The sequence below is a fragment of the Daktulosphaira vitifoliae genome, unplaced genomic scaffold (assembly GCF_025091365.1).
Source record: "Daktulosphaira vitifoliae isolate Bord-2020 unplaced genomic scaffold, ASM2509136v1 Scaffold_5, whole genome shotgun sequence".
NCBI classification, from domain to species: Eukaryota; Metazoa; Arthropoda; class Insecta; order Hemiptera; family Phylloxeridae; genus Daktulosphaira; species Daktulosphaira vitifoliae.
In genome coordinates, this window is record NW_026099576.1 from 33473594 (window position 1) to 33484782 (window position 11189).

Consider the following 11189-nt stretch of genomic DNA (forward strand, 5'->3'; position numbering starts at 1 on the left):
TTTTTTTTTTCAAATTAAAGTATATTACATTAGCTTTAATTTAAGATATATATAAAAGTGTCAGTCTTTCCGAAACATTTTCAAAAGTTAAGTTGAAAAAGTTAATTGTTTGTAAAAAAGTTACCATTTTGAAATCCCATCCTGTGGGTGCTTTGTGCCATATTTTTTGTATATTGAGCTCCCGACGCTTTTTTTCACAATAATACTAGTATTTTTCGTTCATTATTGTTTTAAGTTAATTTTAAAAATTATTTTTATCTTTTTAGTTCGATGTGCTTTAAAAGCGTGTTTTTTAGTTTTTTTAAACTATATTTTTTTGTTATTTTTCCGTAATTCTTTTTGTGAAATTGCTAAAGAATTTCTGAAAACTCTTTCATATTAGGTTGAACTTTCTTCTGGTTATTTAAAAAAAAAATATCATTAATGCTCAAACCCATAATTTTGTAATTAGTAGTAGTAAATTCCTGTTTTACTGGTGTAATAAAAATGAATAAAAAATCATTTGTTCTGATGACACCGCCAAATAATTTTGTAAAAAAACTTCGTGTAGTATTGGATCAACAGAATATACTTACTTCAAAAACTAAGCAAAAAGTTTCTAAAGGATTTAGATCATCTTTCCCTGTGGATAGGGGATAAGAATTCTTCCACGGCCCCTCTGCCGTTCGTAAGAGGCGACTAATGAGGTTGCGTCAGGTCGACAGCCGGCGTAAAATTTGTTTGTGAAATAGTATGAGGTGTCCTGAACAAAACTTAGGCGTATTGTCCTATCTCGAATATACGCGGGATAACAGGTGAGAAGTAGATGATGTGGGAGATCGTGTCAAGTGAAAGTTTAGGATAAGTATGGCCGACCCCAAGAAGTTGGGATTAAGGCGAGGAAGAAGAAGAAGACTCGAGTTGATATGTTGCAGTGATCCATACATTTTTTAAAATGTTTATTTATTTTTTTAACTTTACGTTACAATAAAACTAACTGAAATGTATTCATTTATTGCCGTTTCATTGATTGCTGTATTTAAAAAAGTCTCATCATTAATAGAAAATGAATGTTGTTTTTTTTATTAATTTTATGAAATAAATAAATGTTAAAAATATTTCTATTTAAATATAATAACTTTTGAAAATTAATGATTTGCTTTACATTAATTTAAGTTAAATATTGACTTTCATAATTACTTTTATTATTTCTTAAAATAATTAAAAAAATATATTGAGTTTAATTTTCATGTGCTCTCTATAATTTTAAAACTATCTGAAATGCATATCTATTTGAACATATTTTAATAATAATATAATTAATTATGTATTATTACATATATATAGGGTGATTTTTTTATCATAACCCACTCAATTACTTACAGAATAATAATAATTAAAAAATTTTTTTTTTATTATTATCTTTAGTTACACATTATTCTTGAATTATTAACTATGTAATACATTTTGAGTTCATCCCTTATGCCTGGTAAGGGTGTCAACTTTGTTTTTTTAAATGGTAACACATATTTTGAATTTTTAATATAACTTTATTCGTTTATTAGATATTAACATTTAAAATTTCAATTTTTTGAGTTAATATATAGGTATAATACACAAGGGATTACAAATACAGGTAGCTAATTGATTTTTTATGATATTGCTATCACAGTCACGGATTGTTTATTATCAATTATGACTATCAATAGATATACATTCTGTATTGTCAGTTAGTGTATTTATAAACTCACAACAATGTGNGTAACTACAGATAGTAATAAAAAAAATGTTTAAATTATAATTATTCTGTAAGTAATTGAGTGGGTTATGATAAAAAAATCACCCTGTATATATATATATATATATATACATCATATTTATTATTTATTACACATATTTTATGTTTATAGCAATCCTATTCATCCAAAAAATTAAAAATAATAGTTAATATTGAATTTTATTGTAATTATAAAATAATTACAATTAAATTGACATTAATGATCATATTTGACCCAATGAAAATACAGTAACTATTGAAAATTTAACTGAAAAAATGAAGATTGGTTCAATAATATTTAGTTCAATTTACTACGCATTTGTTAGAGATTTCAATTTGTTTGCAAAGATTGATCTAATAAGTAAGATAAATCTTCAAATAGAAAATCAGGAAATATTTTCGGTAGCAACTAACAAGAAATTTCATAGAGATTTCGATATCAGCATACCATTATTAACTTGTATGAGAGATGCACTAACATTTTTACATGACGAATCTCCTGTTCTTATTGTTTTACAAAAATTAATAAAGAGACTTTCAAATATAAAAATAAATGAAGATTTAAAACATGAAGATTTAAGAAACGAACTCTCTCTATTAAATATTTATGACGAAAAATTAAAAAACTTTAATGAAGTTATTATGCCCATTAATAAAATAAATTAAAAAAAAATATATTCACCTTTAAGTCTTTGCCCCAATATTTCAGAACGCGATATTCCATACGGTATAGAAACATTTTGTGAAAATTTTGGTTTCAATGAAGAGATTTATGAAACAAACTAAAATTTTACACCAGTAAATTATGCACTTTTAATAATTTATATCAAACTGTTTATATTACGCCTAGACTTTATTAACTCAGAATACTAGATTATTTTAAATTAGGTGACAAACTAACATTTGTAAACATTCAAATTTTATAATTATGTAATGTTAAAAAAATTTAATAATTTAATTAAAAAAGTCATAATGTAACAATTTCTATTTTAGTGTCACTCTCAAAACTTGTTGCGCCATTTCTGTATCTGCGCATTAAAAACGATAATAAAAGATATTAGTTTAGCTATAACAATACTACATATTGAGAGTTTAAAAAAAAATATTTTTATGAAAGATCGACACGAATAATTATAAGAGATCCCATGCGTAAACATTATGTTATTATAGTAAAACTAATACATCACACATTATGTATTTATTAAAAAAAATTTTTGTTTGTCTATTGCCACTTGAATTGTTTAGGCTCAACAATACGTCAATATATAACAAGTTGTATTTGTATAAATTATATAAATATAATTTTTGAAAAAATTATCTCGTTCCCCGTAAATTAATAATATCTAAACAATTATTATTTTAGAGATCGCAAAATTCGTATACTGATATGGACTGCAAAACCACTACCGAAGTGATGTCTATTTTCCATTCCAGAGAAGAAAATTGTGTACTCTCCAATTGTTAGTTTTCCTACTCCCAACCATCTTATTTCTTGTATGGCTGCTACTTTAATAAATATACATTGAACAAGTCATGTTCGTGACACCACACGATACAGTTCGCCTACTTACTACGCCGCACCAACTCGTATGTGTTAGTTAATAATACGATTTCAAATATATTTTTTCTCTTTTTCTTTGTACGTGAAAAACCTAAGCAGATAGCTAACAAAACTAAATTGTATCCTTTTTTTGTGTTTGACTATTTTCCTGACAAACAATATACGGCTTTACGCCACTTTGTTGTAGAAAGCCATGTCGTTCATTATCGTGTTTTATGACATTAGTCATAACAAACATTAATGCAAAAATTAATATTTAGTCTCAAAAAAAAAAAACCCAGCACAGGGGGTCGCGGCACAGTGGTGACGTGGCATTTTTGAATTTAAGAATTACTAATAGGGATATAATTAAGGAAATAGAAGTTGATGTTTTATAATTATCCATCAATTTCTTATAATTAAACATTATCTACAGATTTGCATCGAAGCGTTTCTTATGATAGTGATTTTATTCACTGTCAGATATCATTTAAAATTAATTGTTTATGGTAATTTAACTGACTGCTAATGAGTGCCTCCGCAACAGTGCAAAGTGCAGCAATTACCGCACGATGACTCACCGCAAATATACGCGAAAGTCAACTTCGTGACTCCATTTGATTCAGATCGAACCGCCCGCACCCACTTTTTGATCTTTTGAACTTAGATGCGAAGCTGAGAAGGTACTAGTTTTACTTTAAGTGTTTTTTAACACCCAATCTCAGTTATTGCTTCGCAAATTTTGATGAAATAAATGTCAAAAGATCACTAATTGTATCTAGTCGAAGAAATTGCCTTTAAAAAATGAAAAAATTTCCCTCGTTCCCGGTAAATCTCCAAAAAAAATTGCAAATTTAAAAAATGTTAATTTTTGACATTCTTTTAATTTTTTTTTCTTAAAACTTCCATAACTTATTGAAAAGTAAATAAATCAATATAATTTTTTTTTTTTTTTATCTTATGTATTTACCTATGTTTTGTACGAGGCAGTTAGACCGTGGGACAGCTAGTTCTGCATCACACTAGAATGCCGTTTTACCTTAAGCCTGTTTAAATCGCTATTATTGATGCGAGAATGGGTCACCTAGGATATGACGGCTAACGGTATATCTAATAGGTAACAAGAGTGAACAATAATTAAATAACAATTAACCACTATATTAGACAGTCTTTAGAGAGTATCTTAAATTTAAGGGGTTACGGGATGCGCCATAAATCCTTATGGTCGGCAAAGCGGCACAAAACAAAATAGTTAATCTCAATTAAAACAAATAATAAATAACTTTAAAAATAATATATACTCAGCTGAATAGATGAAGTTGTTGATAGTGATGAGTGGGCTGTATGAGATCTTGTAGTAATGGTGTCGAACATCTGAGAATCACGAGTCGGAGTGTAGACACATTTATAACGTATAAATCATTTGACTGTCTAACTTACTTATTTTGATTATCATCGAGGAATCAAGTCTAAGAACGACTGACAGTAAACTCACTGTTATAAGAAATGCTTCGATGAAAATCTCTCGATAGCCATTGATTTTAAAAATTGATGTATTATTCAAAAAGCAACATCAACTCCTATTTCCTTAATTATTCTTGATTAGTAGTTCTTTCATTATAAGTATACTATATGAATTAATACTAATTTTAGTAATTATACTTACTATGAAATTGATATTTAACAATTTAATATTGTAATTTTTACAAAGAAATTATAGAAATTATGAGGTAAATGTATATTACATTATTAGATAGATGAGATATATCTATCTCAAACGTGTATAAAGATTGAAGGACTTGATGCAATACTTTTCAAAAAGTAATTTTTTGTTAAACACTTTTAAATATATCTTAAATTAAAGCTTATGTAATATACTTTAATTTGAAAAAAAAAATTTGACCTTTGGACTTGTTTTTGTGGTGAAAATGGCACATAAATGCTATTTTTGTATGAAATTTCTCGATTTTTATTATATATTTTTACTTTAAAAGGCTATAACTTTTTAAAAAATGTATGGATCAATACAATTTTTTTATGAGAAATAATATTTTTTAATAATCTCTTTTTCATTTGACATATATTATCTTAATCAAGATATTAATAACGAACTAGCAGATCATGTTGCTTTTGGTATAATCCACCAATTTTTTAAAATTACACACTATCTAAACATTTGCATCGAAGCGTTTTTTTTTATAGTGATTTTAATCACTGTCAGATATCATTATACTTGATCCAACTATGCCACGTCACCACTGTGCTGAGTTTTTTTTTTTGTGTCTGTTNTGAGTTTTTTTTTTGTGTCTGTTACTACTTTTTCTCAGTTTTCATCGAAATGATTTTATTCAATAATACGTCAAAAAAATACCCTCGNAGTTTTTTTTTTTGTGTCTGTTACTACTTTTTCTCAGTTTTCATCGAAATGATTTTATTCAATAATACGTCAAAAAAATACCCTCGAAAATGTAATAATTTTTTATTGTTTCTNCGAAAATGTAATAATTTTTAATTGTTTCTTTTATGTAATGTAAATCATTTTCAGATCAACAAATTAAGCTAGTAAAAATTTTTGTCAAAAAGTTCAATCTATCTTTATTATAAACTTTTATAAAAATAACTTAATAGGACCAAAAAAATATATTAAAAATTAAATTTTGCACAGATTACTTTTCACATTTTAATAATTGAATTTAATAATAATTTGAAAAAAAATATATTTTTGTAATAATTATTTTTTTAAATAAATACTCGTTTTTTCTACTAATTAGCAATAATCAATTGAATTTGAATTTTACGCAAAAATATTTTTAGGAAAGTACATTTTTTTCTCTGATGAAATATATCTTCTAAACTTGTATATTTATTCATAAGTAACAGAAAATATTTTTTTTGAAAAGTGTTGCCTCAAGCCTTACAAGTTTTTATTCCTTAGCCATTGAAGTGATGAAATATACAGCTCTTTTATAATTTGTTATTATAAATTATTTTTATTATATAACTCATTTCAATCTTAAATTTTTGTTAAAAAGTATATGTTAATTTTAAAAAAGTGTGGGTTATAAGGTTTTATGATATATTAGAAAAACGTTTGGCATCACTCTAGTAAATACTGAATTGTCAACATTTAAAATATTTAATTCACTATTATTTATAGAAATTTTAGTTACGTACTATATGAAATTAATTGTACTTCTATATTACATTTTGGACAATTTTTGGACTCCTCATATTGCTTATAGCATTCTGAACCAATGCGATGATTGCAAAGTCTCATAATTATCATTGGATATTCATTTTTACAGTTAATGCATTTATTTTCTATTTCATATAAAATTAAAGTAAATATGCATAATAAGTAAAAAATAGAATTATACAATAATTGTTTGATGAATCATGGTTAAATAAAAATAAATTTTAATCAGAATTGTTATATAAGTAACTATATTATTATATAGTAACTATATTATTTATTTATGATATCGTGTATAATACATACATTTATTTAAATACTTCGAAAGGGTGTATCACAAATTATGTATAGTTTCTTTTTGTGACCCGAATCATGATTTTTGGAACACAAATTTACAACTCTATGAAAACATGGAATTATTGTGACTGATGATGCTTCTTTTTCACATTTTGTACACAAACCNTTTTATGATATCGTGAATAATACATACATGTATTTAAATACTTTCGAAAGGGTGTATCACAAATTATGCATAGTTTCCTTTTGTCTTCCGAATCATGATTGTTGGAACACAAATTTACAACTCTATGAAAACATGGAATTATTGTGACTGATGATGCTTCTTTTTCACATTTTGTACACAAACCATAATCGTCTAATAAAAAAAGGATCTATTTATGGAATATATAAATAATCTTATTATATAATAAAACATTGAAAAATTGTCTAATTTTGTTGGAAAAATAACTTGACGAGTTATTCTCGAAAAATTATTCGCGAAGAATAAGAAAAAAAAGAGAAAAAATGTTTAGCATACCGTGAATGTTTAAAAATGTGGCAATAATGCTAATTGTCATTAGCGTTTTTCGATTTAAAACTAGAAAATTTGATCAAATCTGCTTAGAGATATTTAAAAAACACTTTGAAAATTTTGTTGAAATATGTTTATTTTTGACTGATTTATGAGCCTTTTTGCTTTTTTTATTTCCACGTGCATAGTTTTTAGTAAGATATGATTTTGCTTTTTGCATGTCAATNATGAGCCTTTTTGCTTTTTTTATTTCCACGTGCATAGATTTTAGTAAGATATGATTTTGTTTTTTGCATGTCAATTTTGCTTCAATTTTATGTTAGTTAGGTAGTTTTTATTAAAAACACGTCATTTAAAGATTGTATATATGATTATTAAATTTTCTTTCGTCTACCTNCATCATTTAAAGATTGTATATATGATTATTAAATTTTCTTTCGTTTACCTATTGTTTTGAATAATAATAATTAGATTATAATGAAGTATAATTGTGATAACACATAAGTAATTTTGTTGTCATAATATTATTTTTCCATTATTATTATTTAATTTACAAGTGAGAATAATTTTCTAGTAAACTGCTTTTGGAGTTTTACTAATGTACGTCGGTAGTGCCCCAACTTAGATACAAAAGTTTTACACAAATTAATTAATGTTTATATATATATTGACGACGAGTTATATATTGCACACTTGGCAGGATTTTACTTAGTTAGTCCACTCACTGGACCGATTTCTTTCAAAAACACGTCAAAAGATCACAAATCGTATCTAGTTGGGGGCATTATCTTTAAAAATTGAAAAAAATTCCCTCGTTCCCCGGAAATGGGGGAAATTTCCATAAAAATTACAAATTTAAAAATCGGTAATTTTGTCATTTTTTTCACTTTTTTTTCTTAAAACTTCCATAACTTTTTGAAAAATCAACAAATCAACATAATTTTTTTTTATACTAAAACCTTAAATATCTACCTTTTATTTGATATAATTTTTTTGAAAATCTATCACTTAACCTGCTCATTAAGGGGAATTTAAAATAGCAACATTTTTACAAATATTAACTTTTCAACTTAATTTTTGAAAATGTTCCAGAAATATTGCGTCCTTTAAACATATATCAAATTAAAGCTTATTTTATGTGCTATAAAAAAAAAAAAAAATTGTCCCGAAGACCTATCTTTTATGCACAAATAGCTACCGTATCCAAAAATATGCTATTTTAACAAATTTTTTTTAAATTAAACACTATCTACAGATTTGCATCGAAGCGTTTTTTATGATAGTGATTTTAATCACTGTCAGATATCATCTATACTGGACCCAACTATGCCACGACCCCACTATGCTGGGTTTTTATTTATTTATAAATAAATAAATTTAATGATGGTATTTATTTATAAATAAATANATCATTAAATACCAAACATTTTTTTTTAATTGAATATATTTTGAATGCAACAAATAAAAATAACATTATTACTTTATACCTAACCTAAAGTTAGTTTTAAATTTTATTTAATAATTATTAGTTATAACTTATGTCATTTAGTTATATTGAGTGTTGGTATAAAGGTGTGATATAAATGAGGTAATTTGTAATAAACAAAAAGAAAGTCAGGGGGGGTAGGTAATGGTAGTAGGGGGTAGACTGGCGGTAGCAAAGGAATGTTGTCAAGTGTGTTTGGGGCTCGGGGTGTGAAAGGGAAGAAATGTAAAGAAATGTAACACAGGTGGCCAATAAGGAAATAATAATCGTAGCAGGCGTAGTGTAAAAAGGATGGGTACCAATGGAAAGTAAAAGTGTCTATAGATACCCGGTAGTGACTACAATAAAATGAAATAGAAAGGGTTCTCGGGGTATGTATGCTTGTGTAAAAACGTCTAATGTATGAATAAGATGGAATTACAAGGAAGGGTCACTACCTAGCTCCTGCACAGAAACGCGCACACTAATTTCCGGCGAGTCACAAGTATCGTGTTTTTTATAAAAATATTNTAAGTATCATGTTTTTTATAAAAATATTTTAATTTATTCTCAATGACCTATCTTGTTCTAATTGTTTATTACTAAAAAATTCTTCAGTAAAGGATCTATTATAAACTTATTATATAAACAAATGTTTCACTTACCTCTGACTATCCTGATATTCTCTTGAGATGAATGATGTTGTTGTAGTAATAATTATCGATGTATACGTTTACGCATTAATGTACGCAATTATATGTAAACAGTTTACATTATTATTAACTCGCGTGTAACTACTTTTCTAGTACAATGCTATATTAAATCTACCCAAGGTGAAGTCTAAGTTTATTATAACTCTGTCTTTTTGTAAAAACCTTTTGTATATTTATGTAGTATGGTTCTTAACCTTGTATATGGTGTTTTACCTTAATATATTTATTATTTAATAATTTATAAAGCAAATAAATAACTTCTAAGCAACATAACTGTCCTGTGCAACAAACTATTTCCAAGTGGCCTACGTCTTTTCAGTCGTCCAAATAGTGATCTAGGGTAGATGCGAGCTCAATTTCAGTTCTTTGCACAATAGATTATACTAGTGTCCTACACTCCAATTGCCCGCACTGTGGCTGAGATCAGACTAGCTAGTCGATAAGTGGAGAGACACTTTTAGTTGTTTAGTATGATGTTAGTTATAAATATATATTAGTAAAATATTAGTTTTTAGTATAATATTTCGACTCTGATTTATTTGTATTTCGTAGCGGGATATACCAACGCGAGATCTAAAATAATATCTTTGTCTTTATGCAAAGAACCTTATGATATGTGGCCTACTTCTTTTCAATCACCTGTAGGACGACCTAGGTTAGATGCGACTGTACTATAGATTTATGCACGATAAGTTATGTTAGTGTCCTACACTCCGATGGCCCGCACTGTGGCAGAGATCAGACTAGCTGGTCGATAAATAGAGAGACACTTTGAAGAAATCTTGTGATTAACTAAAATTCTAATTATGATATTATTGTATTATTACCCTGTCCAGCCAGGTTGTGGCCCTTCAATAAGTAATAAATACAATTCAATCAAANGTAAGTAATAGATACAATTCAATCAAATTAATTACCTTAGAATATGCTTATATATATATATGAATATAAATGTAAATAAAAAGAAATAAATAAACACCAATATTTTATATATATTAGAATATTTATATCACCAAAAGTATTCGACCGAAAATAAGATGTATANCAAAAGTATTCGACCGAAAATAAGATGTATAATATTTTCAGTAATTACGAAAGAGGGTAAGAATTATGTAGATTTCATATAGAATTGTAACTAAGAATGAAACATAAACTCACGCACATTCACTTTCTATGTCTTGGTTGAGTATTCCAGAGAGCCGCAGAGATGCATAGATGGAATGGCAAGGCGTCCCAGTATCCACTAGAGGGATGTTAAGAAATCGTATATAACCACCGTAAGAGAACCAAGTGCAAAGGAACCACCCGAATTTGGGGGAAAATGGCCTTTTTATAGCCCGCAAAACTGGTTTAGCGATCTCTGGTAAGATTCTTGAAATATTTTTTGCTGTATTTGATTGGTTAATGTGATAGAATCTTTTACGTGGGCATTTTATGGAATGCGTAAGAGGGAGGTTAAATCTTGTGTAAGGGTATTATTTTATTACTCATCTTATCCACGGGAAAACACTGATTTGGTGATATATTTTATTAAATATAAGTATTAATTATTACATGTATTAAAATGTGATACTATAAATTTACGAGCGCAGTGAAGACTAAGTAATACATAGTTAGTTAAAGCTTCTACACAGTGGCAGGGTCGTTTCTAGCCTTCCCAATATGATCGTGGTTAGTTTGAAAATATGATAATGATGAGTTTAATAGTATT